This window comes from Barbus barbus (assembly GCF_936440315.1).
Source record: "Barbus barbus genome assembly, chromosome: 40".
NCBI lineage: Eukaryota > Metazoa > Chordata > Actinopteri > Cypriniformes > Cyprinidae > Barbus > Barbus barbus.
Genome location: NC_136718.1, coordinates 17,177,715 through 17,192,931, shown reverse-complemented (window position 1 = coordinate 17,192,931; position 15,217 = coordinate 17,177,715). Strand labels below are relative to the sequence as shown.

The window sequence follows — 15,217 nt, the reverse complement described above, 5'->3', positions numbered from 1 at the left end:
GAAAAGAAAGCAATATTTTGCAGTCTGCTAATTTCATTTTATTTAGGATTTAAGCTTAATAAAGATTCATTTTGGAGGGGAAGGGGAATAATCAAAGAGGGGGAGTGTGAACTATCTCCAAAGATGCAGCAGCCGCTATTCAAAGGGGCCTTTCAGAGTCAGCAGAAGACTCCTAATCAGGAGTGGCACTTCCTGGCTCCACTCCAGCACCAACTCCTTGAAAGGTAAAAAATTTTAGAGCCCAATTTATTAGTATGCAGTTCCGGCATCGGTTGCTGAATTAATGACGCTGACTGATAATGACTGTAATCGTGGCACAAATGGGGTGTTGAAATAGCAAACAACGGCCACAAGGCATGTAATGGAGCTTTTATTAATTACTCCAGCCCGGGCTCCAGCTATAGCTCCAGGATTTACAGTGGCACTGCCAGCCGGTGGGCAAAGGTGGGCCAGGTGGAATCCTGCGGTGACAGAGTCAGAGTTCGGTTAGGAGTGTAGCGTAGTGGAAGGACGCTCTTGCTTACTTGTGCTTGCGTTTAAAGTGCTTTATAATGCAGGAGAGATTCTGCGGGATGAAAGAGATGCACATTAATGTGGCACTTACTTTAATGTGGCAAGTATATATGTAAGTTATATGTACTGTATACACACATATTTATTTTTTATTTCTTCAAGGAAACTAAAGCCAAAATTGTCTGAAGACAAGTTACAGCCAATGCCAGTAAACCAGCCAATATCTAACATACAGTTCAGTCCAGGAGGAAACACATGAAATATACATACTTCAGAAATCATTTTAAAATGCTGAAATCTAATATGCTGAAATATAGGTAATATAGGTCTCTACTATCACTTTGTAACAACTTAACATATCCTTGCTGAGTAAAAGTATTCATTTCCAGGACTGAATTGTATGTTAAATATTGGCTGATTTATGTTGGGTGTAACTTGTTCCCAGGGAATTTTGGCTTTAGTTTCCTTAAAGAAATAGGTAGAGATGGATTTGAAATATGCGGTGAGTCACAAGTTTCCCAATGATACCAGGATTAGCTGACAAACATCTTTATTTTACACGACACAATATGACCCAAATAAAATGTTGCATCTTATAGAGATGGTCTGTGCAGTAGATGCATATGTTTACAAAATCATAGCAGAAGAGTTGAGAGAAGGACCAAGTGTTGCAAAACCCCAGTCACTTATGAGATGTCATAGTTTAGCCTATATTGTTCTCAGCAGTAAAAGCTTGCATTGTACGCTAGGCGAGACTGTTCAAACGTCAACCCATCAGCAAGAGAGGGTTGATTAAAAATGCTCTTTATTACCCACCGATTCCTTAATGGAGGATAGACTTTAAAAATGGAGGAAACAATTAGAGTTTTACTGCTTTGTGGGCACTACTGATTTCTATAAATCACACCAAGGGTGTAAATTTCCCAATAAAAGACAGTGGCACTCCTCGCATGCGTAATCAACAAGTACACAAGCACATTCACACCCATTCAGGGCACATTTGTCTTTCTAGGTACACTGCACTGTTTGAGACAGCACACAAAAAACTCTATAAGGCACTTTCCACAAATAAAGTACAAAATAGTCTTTTTTTTTTGTAAATACAAATTTAAAATAGAGACTTTTTTCATGGATGAGTTTTGCAATTTTTTGCAGCACTCTAACCAAACTAAATGCAGTTTAAAACCTTAATGTAAGTAGGTGAATATTACCTAATCAAAATAAATATTTGTTAGAAATATTTATTCAAAATAAAAATTTCGAACAATATTTGTTTACAACCCCTACTGAAAAATAAATATGCTAAATAATTTTTTTTCATACAATTTATATATTTATGTACTTAATAAAAATAATACTAATACTATAAAATAATACTAAACTGGTCTGCCAAAGTCTGCTAAATTGGAACAACTAGTTTTGTACTTAATGCACTTCAGTTGAAGTTCAGTTGCAGTAGTGCTGAAGTCCAACTACAGATATACTGAAGTATATTTGATTGTGCTAAAGTGGGGCTTTTGCAAGTATACTTTAGGTAAACTTTAAATATCTTGCATTTAAAGACTAAATATATTATTCAAAGATCATGCAATCCTCATCAATAGTGACATTAAAACTAATTTTAGGCTTAATATTAAGAAATTTGCATCGTGCACTAGTACGCTAAATAAAGTAAAATTATAATTTTTCTATCATTAAGTCTCGAGCGATGTCGGTAAATACTGTATGTTAATAGATTTTAACTATACTTAGTATGGAATAAATGTATTTTAAATGTATTACTAGGGACAACAAAAAATAACTTTTTGTAATAATTGCCCAAGTTGACAAATGCTTTTAATGTGTGTAAAAACACACTACATTTTTTTCCTCAACATACAAGAGAGAAGTTCCAAATTATGTTGCGTCTTTGTTTTTTTAAGGAAAGTTGGCGTGAAAATCATCCACTAATAATTGCATACAAACTGCATTTCATTTTTTTATCATTGAAATGAGTTTAAAACTGCATATAATTTTTTTTAGCATTATAATGAGTTAATAAAGTAAAACCATTTTAAAAACATTGAACTGAATATCAGTTCAGCGGTTTATGCCAATGTTGTATGATAATTTTATGGTAGATGATACACAGGATTTGTGCTTTTAATGCTTTAAACTGCTTGAAAAAACTATAGACCAAATTGTACTCCTCCTGCGGACTGTCATAACTTGTTTATGTAGTTTGTTTGGTAGGGTCTTGTTCAGAGTTACGCGCTAATTAGTTTTACCACTCTGATATCTTGTAAAAACACTCATTGGTAATATGTTGTAGAGTGTAAATATTTTTGTTGAAAAAACAGTTGATATTCATCCTTTTTTGTGTTCCCTCTCTCCTCTTCTCCCTCCCAACCCCCTCCATGTCGCACCAAAAGCACATACACCCACACAGACTCACTACAAAGAGAGCAGCTGGGTTTTATTCCAGAGAATAAAAGCAATAATGGTTGGAAGCCTTTGAAATCATTAATAGATAAAAAGAACGAATGATCACGTTACATCTGGAGCAAGAATAAAGCTTGATCCCTTCTCCTCTCAGATCCGCCGTTCAGAAAAGATTTAGTTGAAACCAACTTGTTTGTTGCGCATGTGCGATGGGTATGAATGACTCAATCAACATTGCAGAACGCTCACGGAACTGTAGTCACATGTTCCTTCTCATGTGTGTTCGAGAGCGACGATAATTGAGTGTAAGTTAGGGAGGTACCTGATAGAAATAATGTGGTTTGGGGAAAAATCCAGCTCTTCTAGTTCAGATTTGAATGCTCGTGACCTAACCCTGAGTTTTGGAAATATGTTGTGTTGTTATCACACAAGGGAACGGAGGGAGATTTTATGTTTTTTTTTTTTTTTATCGTGAAGCCCATGTCAACACTCATGTACCAATGTGTTTAAACCTGCATTTCTCTCTTTCCACAATTTGCTGAAAATTGCACAGGTGGAGACAGGTGGTGTATTGTTAGGAAAATTATTAATTTGGATTTGATAATGAGAAGTTGGCATGTTACATATTCCCTCCCTGTATTGCTGTGATTAAGCCATGCAGCTGTAGTCACAGGTTGTTATTTGCGTGCACAGATCAGCAGATATCCCAAAAATTCATTCTTTCATTTTGAGGGATGAACAGACTCTGTCATTAACTTTTCTTATTCCTGATGCATTGTCTTATCTGTATGATCAGAGGGTGTGTTATGTTTTCTAACCCTTTCCTTGTTGAACTAAAATGCCATTTTTTTGTTGTTTTTTCCACCCTCTTTTCGTAAACCTATGTAAAGATAAACATTGTTTCATTGTTTTATTGAGCAATGACAAACCTAGATAAGGTTTTCCTGAATAACAGGTGACCACGGATCTAAACACAGCGGTTACCTGGCAATGCAAACATACACTCTTTATTCTTTTCATATGCCTCCGTATAGCCTGAAGTTCACAATACATACTTGATCCCCCCCCTATCTGGAGATAAATATCCAGATCAATGCAATGACAGAATTTATTCAGTGTGAATCTCTGTGAATCATACCTACGGTAATACGCGTATGCGTAAATGAATCATCGTTCATTTATTTAATATCGAGACATCAGTAAGAACGATTGGTTTCTCTTGTACCTTTTTGGGTGTGTGCTTTCTTCTTTTCTTTTCTTTTTTTTGTTTTGTTTGTGAGATCATGCTTAAAAAATTTAGTGAAAAACATTTCGTGTCATGACAGGTCATCCCGTTCTCAAGCATAATAAGTGAATATTTTTATGTCAAACATCACACTCATAAAGCATGCAATAAGCGTTTGTGTCATGTCATCGTTTTTTTTGGTTTTTACTTATTTCTGCTTTCTGGATCAACAGGAAAAAGATATAAACTTGACAACCTTATTTTCCCAAAATGTGATAATTTAGCTTTATTATTATTGATTCTGATATTGAATATTATTTATTGATATTGATTATTAAGCCATACCTTCTTTTTAAGGAAGTTAAAATCAATATGTAACACTACAATGTCCCAATGTTTCATTACACTACCACTCAAATGTTTTTTTATTTTAAATGGTTTTTGAAAGAAGCTGCAGTATAGTAATAAAGATGCAGAAAAAACAATAACTCTGTCTGTCTGTCTGTCTGTCATTATTTTCATTGTCACATGATCCTTCAGAAATCATTTCAATATGCTGATTTGATGCACACGAAACATATCTTATTATCATTGTTGAAAACAGTTGTGCTGCTTAATATTTTTGTGGAGACCCTTACACAGTTTTGTCAGGATTATTTAATTAATAAAAATTGCATGCATGCATGTTAATACCTTCTTGTTGAATTAAAGTTTAAATTTCTTTCAACCCCCCTCCCCCCCCCAAAAAAAAATAAACAGATGCCAGACTTTTGAACTGTACGTCATTGCATTAAGCTCACACATTTTTTTCCAGACGAAAAGAGGAGAGGGATAAATACATCAATAATGTTATATCATGTAGTAATTATACAGTATGTGGTAGTAGGACATTGGATATAATACTATTGACTTGAGTGCAGTAGGTTTAGTTTGCATATACAGTATATAATGTGTGTCAGTGTTTGAAGTCTTTCTGTTGAATTCAGGTGTGTTCAGTTTGTGTGTTACATGTTTCTGAGTCTACATTTACCTCAGACTCCAGGGTCAGGAGAATATATGAGGCCTATAATCTGAATTAAAATTATTCCTTTCTAAAGATGGTTTTAGAAAGGAATAATTTGAGGACCTGATTAATCAACCTCTTCAGTTTGTAAGACCAAAGGTCTTTGCAATGATGTCATTCCACAACGGTCACATGGACAGTGGGAATATGTTGCCGATAGGACATTTGAATGTTAATATGCAATCAGTTGATAATATTAAAGCAAACATATTGTCATCAGCGGTGCTCTTATCATTTAGGCTGAAGTCCATTTTGACTTTGTTTCTGTGTGATCTGAGGCGTAGTGAAGGCCCCATCCGCAGTATACATCACAATAAGCTAATTAGCAATATAATTAGCATTGTAATTACCAGCTGCAATAATTACTTTTATTTATTATGTTTTTAGTGTATTTATCTGGTCTAAAAAAATCATCTGGTTATTAGTCTGTTCTTTAAATTGGAATTTCAAGCCTCTAATTCTGTTGTTTTCAGCCCTTATCTAAAACAAAAAGCTCATTAAAGTCCATCAGTATTTTAGGATAAATAAGAATAACTCATTGTATACATGGTATCTGTTTCATATTGATATGTGTATGAAATGAGACAGACTTCACCTGGTAAAAAATAACTATTAAAGCTATTTAACATGATGAAATAAATCTACGCATTTCATTTTTATCTCTCACTCTCATGAAATCTGTATTTCAGACTCTACACACTCCCCTTGTGTTTTACCCACAAACCCTTGTTTCTCTTGAAAGGATAGCATGCATAAATACACAATCTAATAAGAGCACAAGATGGATGATAATGCCTTTTTATTAACTTACGGAGTGGTTTGTTTGGGCAAATTGAAAGTCGTATTTTTCTCTCTAAACATCTAATTGGAGTTTTGACAGGTTTTACAATGAAATGAAAGTAGTTACTGTGCTGCGGAAACAGCGCTGTTTATAAAATTCTGAGTATGTTACAAGCCACTGACAGCACTGGTATAAAAAGATGCATTAAAAACGGTCACACAAACCGAATGTTGATTTGTCAAAGTAGCGAATGGGAGGCGTTTTTTAAAAGTTCATCAAAATCTTTGTTTGCGTTTCTGGTTTATGGTTTGGTGGTAAAATATGTACCCATAACTGTTCTGTGTCCTTACAGGAATCAACAGACAGCTATGTAAGAGTCTAGTGTGAACGTGCAAGCTAACTGTTGGCAAGAAGACAGTGACCCACAGGACTGAGACAAAACTGGAGCACTCAATATATCTTGAAGGTCAGTGTCACAATGTACCATAATGCATCTATAGTTTGCTAATGACTATTTAACCGGCCAGTTACCTTAAAGCAGTCATATCAGTCAGCATAAAGGAGGTTTTTGGCTCGCAATTTTGTGTAGACTTAAGTCATTGTGTAGTACTAAAAAAGAATTCTGCTGGCTGATGTTGTTTGTTTTTTATGCAAATTATGCCAGTAAACAATGACATATTTTATGAATGCGTGGTTTGATGGTATACCAGCAAGCTGGATTGCTGTGGTTAGTGAATAGGTGGCAGGTTTTGGTGCTGAAATAACTCATGCTAAAGTAGCGTAACTGTTCGTTGCATTCATCTTGCTGTGTTTTGTCAATGAAGCAGAAGAAGACTATGACTATGTTTGGAATCGCCTCAGTTCGCCCCAAATGCTAATGTTAACCACAGCTCGTGTGATAGTAGTGACTCTAAGCAATATTGAAGTCACACCTCTGGTTCACGAAACAACTTAATTGAGTCACACACATGGAGAAGCCCAACCATGTCATAATACCCAGAGGCCTTGATTAATTAAGCCCTAAAAGCCCAGGAGCGCTCAACGTTCACCAGGTTCCTGTTCATCTGCCACTAGTTCCGCTTCTAAACCCATAAATACAATCCTGAGACATAAATGCAACTTTATCTAGTAATAAAACATATAGGAACTGGCATGAATCATCCAAACTTAAATATAAGCATTTAATATAGTGCTTATCTTTATGCACTTGTATTAATTAGTTCAATTTTGTTAACAAAAACTGTTGTGTAAAAAGTTCCTGAAAAGATATTGTGATGTAATGGGTACACTGTTGTAATAGAATTTTGTAAATTGTGTATGCTTTAGTCACAGAAAGATTGTATTTATAGCATGACTTGCACATTCTGACTAGCATCAAGTTCACTTTTGTGATTTTGTTGTAATATTTTGTTTATGTTGTGTATACATGTGATTAATCTCATTTGCATAGGATGTGTTTGGGTGAGTTAACCTGAGCATATCAAAGCATTTCATTAAACCAGTGTTTATACTGTTTAGCTTCAGTTCACATATCAGAATCCCTGACATTATTGTGTATGATTGGATTACTTGAAACCATCATATTTTTTATATCATTTTTTTATTATTCGTAAAGAATTGTTAGTGCATGGTTGATGTTTTTTCTTGTCAATTTTTTGTCAGCAGTAATTTTTCGTCAGGAGTTTTAATTTAAATATTTTATTTTTGTTGTGATGCACACCTTTTAGTTGTTATGGCTGCATGACCATATTTTAGATCCATCAATCCTACCGGTACCTAAACTTAACAACTACTTTACTAACTATTAATAAACAGCAAATTATGAGTTTGAGGCAAATGTCATAGTTAATAATTAATTAATAGTAATAATTGGTCCGCAAACTAAAGTGTGACCAAAAATTTGTTTGAAAAATCATTGTTTTTGTCAACAGTGAGACCAAAAAGTGCAAATCATGATGACAATAAAATGTTTTTAATTAAAATAAACTGTTGACGAAAATATGATGAGAGAGAAAATAACAGTGCAGGATATAAACAGTACATGTGCAATGTTTTTGAATAAGAAAAATCTAGAAAGAAAATGATTGTTTCAGATAATCCAATAATAGTCGATGTCTGGGATTCGGATTCTGAAGCTGAAGCTGAATATGAAGCACATTTTTGTGGGTAATTTCATAAATGAGATTAGCATGCCAGAAAAAAAAAACAGTTTATAAGGACATTATTTTCCAGTATTTCTGTCCTTCTGGGCATCTCACTGGTCTGGCAAGTGTTGTACTCCTTAACTAGTCATTGAGGAATCATCACCTAAACCAGTGCTTACAGCCTCCCAATTCCCTCTAATCCAAAACAAGCAGATTTAGCCAGCTCTCTAGACCGCTCTCCACAAAACAAACACACCGGCCCCCTGCAGACTGCACCGATGCCCTCCTCCCTCCCTTCGCACCCCTACTGCTCGATGCTCGGTTAGCCAGGCTAAGTGAATAGGGAGAGGCAGGTCTCCATGGGTAACGGCTGCCATGGCAGGAGAGCGAGAAGGATGCTGCGAGAGCCAGCAGGCGCACGCAGATGAGCGAGGAGATTTGTGGGCCGTGCTCTGCGTCTTTATCCCGCTCCCCTGCCGTTCAGGGGGTGGTCACCCCTGCCAGAGGGTGCGTCTGCCAAGAATTGAAGAATGTTAGCCCTGCGGCCCTGTGAGTGGGAATGAGCAGAAAATTGAAGTTAACAAGCATGCTGTATGCTAAGTGGTGACGAGAGTCCCCGAGCTTTCCGTTAGGGCCCCGGTCCAGCTTCCATTCTTCTCGTAGAGTTGCTGCCAGCATCCGTTGGCTCTGACTGCAGGCTGGAGGTGACCGGCATTATGCGTCTGTAGGCAAATTAAGACATCATGATCTCCTGTATAGACTCCTCTGATGCAGACGGATATAAAAGATGGATTTGTGCTGTTGGTTACTAGTTTTAGTATTAGGGAAAACTTGGATTTCTGTATATTTTATTATCTTTGTCTTCACGACCACTGAATATTTGTGAATATTTGTGAATGTGAGTTTGCATGGAAAAAAAAGAGATCATGTACTGTGAAATAATGGCAAGGAACAATATGACCAATGTAGTTTAATTCAGGAATGAATTACTCTTGTGGACCAGTTGTTTTTAGTGAATCCAAGACATGTAGTGCGTCCAGTGTTGTCCAGTTCATGAACAAATGACTCTTATGAACCAGTACTTTTTAGTGAATCAAAACATACAGCACTAACACAAGCCAGGTTTCCGTTACAGATTTGCACAAAACTTTTGTGATATTTTATAAATGTTGATTAAAAAAAAAACCTATTGTGAATTGACAGCATTTCCATTAACTACTGTTATGCGACTACTGGCGACAGATGTTTTTAGGTTTATGTATGTTGCAGCCGCACTAGCCATTATTTTTAATCGAAGGAGATGAATGTGTCTATCTTTAGCAAAGCAGTATGGGGAGCCACTTCTGGGCCGTTTCTGAAATGTGCTGCAGCGTGGCTGGTAGGGGTGTGCGATATGACGATTTTTGATCGTGGACGATAAAAATATCTCCACGATCTGCTTTTTAAGAAATATCGTATTATCGCGCTACCGCGCACATTGTCAAATACAGTTCTGGCGCCGCCGTCTTTATATACTGTACAACACGACATACAGCAGTAGAGTTACTCAGACAGGACACTGCACTTATTCGCGTTCGCAAAAGTACATTATTTGCATACAAGCCTTGCTGGTTAAATGTTTAATTCGCACTGGTCTGACGTGCGCTTGTTCTGAGCGCATACACCTGAAGCACGCGCACTAAAACGCCTGTCTAACAGCGCCTGATTACTCAACTAAGTTATATTTTGCGCTAATACTGTCAAAACACACAAGGTTTACATACAGACTGAGTTGGTTATCTCTAAAATGAAAGTAAATAGTTACGAGAGAAACGTATGCGTGCCTGTTTATTAGATGCGTGCAGCTCTTAAAGGGACAGGACACTAAACGTGCTGTCGACTGTCATTAAAGGGATAGTTCACCCTAAAATTTAATTTCTGTCATTATTTACTCAGTGGAAAACCAAACAGTTGCTGGTCCACATTGACTTTGATAGTAGGAAAGAAAAATCCTATGGAAGTCACTGAGGACCAGCAACTGTTTGGTTTTCCACCTTCTTCAAAATAGCATTTATAAATGTTCAGCACAAGAAAGAAACTCATTCCGGTTTAAAACAACTTTTGAGTAAATGATGATATAAAAATACAACATTATGACAGAATTGACAGACAGATGACAGAATATTAATTTGTGGGGGAACTATTCATTTAACGTTAACAAAACAACAAAACGCAAAGAGAAAAATCACTCACTATTCTTGACTGAAAAACTTTAATACAGTTGCTTTAGGAATCAGTCTATCTAGTGTTTTATTTTTATATTTGTTCATTCAATTTCATTGAATGCTCTGCTAAATACACCTATTGTACCTGAAAATAAAGCACCGTTTGTTTTATTTGTATATTATGTGTATTTGTAATGTGTATCTTTGTTCTTATTTTTTAATAAAATAATGACAAAGATTTTTTATCTTCGCCCACTTTGGCCTAAATATCTGCCATGCATCTTTGTCTTTCTAGTTTGGCTGTAATGCTCAGACAACTTGTAAAACCAAAATAGTAAAACTAACAAAGAATCGTGATAAAAATCGTGAATCGTGATATTTCTATAAAAGATCGTGATATGATATTTTTCCCATATCGCCCACCCCTAGTGGCTGGTATAAACGCAAGCATTGACTAGAGTGGCCACGATCAGCTCCGGTGGCCGTGTCGGAGCCATAATGTGCCGCAGATGTGAGCAGTATCTAAGCAATAATGGCATTAATGGCAAGGAAAGAGCTTGAGAGTGCCCATGTATGAGGTGTTTCTTGGAGGCTATAGTCCATAAAAAAATTATCATGTGACTTACGAACGCCAAATGACCTGTATATGCGAATCAGTTTCCATTGTATTTTTGCAATATATTTCTTTTTCAAATTGCCTGAAAAACCAACTCATGTTAGCGTAAAAACATTTTTGTGATAAATGGGAGTTTTAGCGAAATTGACGTGTTTCCATTGGGTGTATTTGTAATTCACAATTTTTGAAGGGTAATGGAAACGCGGCAAGTGTAGACACAAACAAATAGGTTCACAAAAAAATGACTTGTAGGAACTGGTTGTTTTTAATCAATCAAAAGGTACAGTGTAACCAGTGTTTTCTGATTAATTTCGAAATTACTTTTATGAATTGGTTGTTTTTAGCGAATCAGAAACATACAGCACAATCAGTGTAGTCTGATTCACAAACAAGTGACTCTTATAAACCAGTTGTTTTTAGTGACTTAAAACATACAGTGTGACCTGTTTAGTCTGTTCCTAAAGCCAGTTCTTTTGATGAATAGTTGAAAAGGATGAGTTTGAATCAGTCTATGATACTAAGCAGTAGCAGAGATCTAGCATTTAGCAGAAGCATTTCTTCATTGTGTAACTAAAATGGATCTTATAACTTAAATATACCCAAAAGAATTTAAATCAAATCTGAATTTAATCAAACTGAATCCATTTAAATCGTAAATTGGATTGAATCAAAAAACCCAACCCAATTATTTTGAAATGAAATGCTCAAAAGACACATAAGGGTTTCCACATTCTTTTTAGTGTGCTTTGACAGTGAATACATCGGTATTGTGCTTTTTTTTTTTTTAATATGAAACAATTGAAATACAAGGATTTTATCTTGCACCTCTTCCAAGCATTGTTCTTTTGGGAACAATTACCTTACTTTTGCACAATGGCCTGATATCCTGTTTTTCGGCCAAGGATATTATGCAGGACCACCGTGGTTGCGGTCAGTCACATGCCACGCACGCATCCTCCTATAGCGGGCCACCCCACCTCCTCTCCTTTATGCTGCAGTGTGCAGCCCAAGGGAGCGCTGTGCTCTATGTGTATAATAAGGGTAGCAGATATAATGAAGGTCATTGTAATCAGAGCTAATGTGCCAGGGAGTCGAGACACTTCGGCTTTATTCGAGGGTTAGGCCCAGCACCGCTGGCCCAGGGGGAGGAGGCTGATAGTGTTATCAGAACTAACCTGCCGCTAATAACGACACGCTCCTCTGTTCGTGTCAGCATCAGCCTGAACTTTCACTGATATCTACTGTATGGAAGTAGGGAAGCGGATTGAGCTACTGAACGCTTCACATCTTACTTAAATCCCCTCCCTAGGTGTTTGAAGGTGCGCTGTTTCCCCCCTCTGTTTATTTTCAAACAGCAGAAGGAACGTGCCCGGTCTGCTTGATGTGCACTTAAAGGAATAGTTAATCTTAAAATGAAAACTCTCTTAATATTTACACATTGACTTTTACGTTACAGGTTTGGCGATGAGTAAATGATGAGAGAATGTTCTTTTTTGGCTGAACTAGTCTATTATTGTTCGGACTGGGAGGAAGTGATGTTAACACTCATTTGTTTTGACCTGAGCGATGCAGAGTAAGCCAATAAATAAGAGCCTGCTTTAGAAAGTGAGGGTACCTTTGCCCTTTTCCCTTTCCTCAATGTTCTAACTGAAGTTAAATGATGGTGTCCCACAGCGTGGTATCATGGTCTGAATGGACCCCTAGGTGAATGATATATGGGATTTCTTTTGTCATTGAAATCTAGGCTGTATGGATATCAGAATATATCAGAATGCTCTTTGTGCACTTAACTCGTATGCTCTCGCAGTACAAGCCTTTGAATTTATGCAAATATATTTTTTATAGAACAATGTACATTTCCATTCATCCCCTTCATTAGTAATTTTATTGAAATTATTTACATTGAAAAAGTATTTTGTTGGGTAACCTAAAAATATGCTGACATCACGTAACTGCACATTTTCCATTTGTTTTTATTTATTTTTTAATACAGTGCAGTTTTTTTAACAATAACGATGGCACAAGGCAACTGTGAGTTTTAATACAGTGTTCAAAACTTATATAATATATAATATATGTAATAATAAAATATATATAGATTTTTTTATATGATATATAATATTATTATTGATTCAGATTATTATAAATATTGATTTTGTTTTATTGTTTTATATTGAATTGTTTTATATGAATTATTTAGTAAATAATTATTTCAATTAATTTTTGTGATAAGACGTAAGATAGATAGATAGATAGATAGATAATTTTATTATTAATAATAATAAACAATTTTTAAATTCTGTATATAAATATATAATTTATAAATAAGAAACTATTTGACTTCAAATATATTTATATTGTATATATTTATGTTTATTATTTTTATTGTTTTGTTCATAAGGATTTAATATTCTTTCTTTCTTTAATAATTATTTATTTATTCAAATAAGCTTCTTTGTGGTGGGACCTGTGAAAATGTTGGCAGGGCAAGCGGGGAAAAAAAAAACTTTATTGTTGATTCTTGAGTTTATTTGAAAGCTTTTTGAAATGTTGAATGAGCGCATTACTGTCTTTTATTAATCTTTTATTCCTCAGTGCTCCGAACAAGAACATCAAACTGTACATTCGCCATGAACTCATGCATCTTCAAAAAACTGGGGATTTCCTGCTGACAAGGCTCATAAAAAAGAATGAAAAAGAGATTGGCAGAGGCCCTAGTCTTCCACTTTTCATATTTCCCTTTTAAAAAGTGGCGCACTGGTTCTGTGAGAGACATCAAAGGGGCCGAAGGAGGGCCAGGGAGCCTCTATTCACTTTTCCACCTCCATAAAAGCTTCCCATATCTAACCCCTAGTGACTGGCTGGCCCTATCATTCAAATGTCCCAGCGCTCTTTGTGGCTTCCCCAGGACCACAGTGAAATGATCTCTTTTGTTGCGCATCATTAGTTCCATCTGTTGTGAGAGCCTGGCTGTCTGTTCCGAGGGCAGGCCGGCGTGATGGTGGCCGGGGGCGACGCGAAAGGGCTGTGTCCCCGCGACTCGTGTCCCGACCTCGTCCTCCTCCTCCTGGAACATTGATGCTCCCTTTCTTTACCTCCCTCTCTCTCTCTCCTCACAGATGACACTCTGTCTGTCACTGCTTACTTATTTATGCATCCGGAGGAAGGCAAAGCATCTTGTGCACGTTTTATTAAAACTGGGCTTTTTTTTCTGAAACAAAAATATAAGCGTATTTTGACTGGCTTATATATGATGTCGTCATGGGAACAAAAAATCTGTTTAATAAAACTAATGCAAACTAGAGTTTCATAGCCATTAAAGAATATTTATAGCCACTGGCCAGTGAGTTTTCGTATGCATGGTAGTATATTAGACAAGAAGGGCCTACGGTGATAAAAAAAACAACAACTGTTATTCCTCCGAAGCTCGTGGGCGGATGCGAAGTGAAAAGAGATACAAATATTGTCTGTGTTTTCACAACACTGTATTAAAGTCACTTTGGTTTGTGAATATTCATGAAGATAATGAAGTATCAACATAAAGCTGGACAGCAAAATTGTACTCTAAAGTCAAGAGGCAAACGTCTCAATTATTTGGCACATAACTAAAGGCTTATGCAAATGTGCAGTAAAAACAAAATTAAAACAGCTTTATTCATATTAATGAATTCAACATCTGTTTAATCTAATTTCATGCTGTGTAGGAGAAAAAGAACCATTTTAGTTCCATAAACTCTTTTTGTGTTCATATAGGTGGTCACCGGCATTTTCCAGTTCGGATTTTTCTTGCATCACGGTGTCTGTGATGCACCAAACAGATGTAACATTTTCTCTTGGCAAGGAAATATTTTATTCATGATTTACATGAATGATAAATCTTGTGAAAGTCTTAGTGCTGATGGGCATACGCAATTTAACATCTGTCTTCCTCAGAATAATTAATAGAGCAGCAGAACACAGGGGACTGAGGACTCTTCTTCTTGTTCACTTTCTGTAATTATTGTCAAAAACAAAGCAAGCCTAGATTTGCATCTTGCCGTTGACTAGCTGTTCTCTTGCCTAACAAAACAACTTTTAAAGAAGGGATTTCCAGATTTACTCAATGTGGAACTTTTATTTTGAACGCTCTTTCTGGCGTTGTGATAGTTTAAAACAACAGTTTCAATGTTAACTTTTTTTAAACCCTCTTGATGTGTTTGAGAACATTTCGGAATCTTTATATATATAATTGATATAATTTATATTATATA

General features: G+C 36.0%; 1 long non-coding RNA gene across 1 annotated transcript in view; it reads left to right on the top strand.

Annotated features, from left to right (window-relative positions):
• LOC306860034 overlaps positions 1-15,217 on the top strand; it is an 87,221-nt gene that overhangs the window by 29,664 nt on the left and 42,340 nt on the right. The window contains exon 4 of the long non-coding RNA XR_013783354.1: positions 6,356-6,469. This is a non-coding gene — a long non-coding RNA (uncharacterized lncRNA). The remainder of the gene's footprint in view (positions 1-6,355; positions 6,470-15,217) is intronic.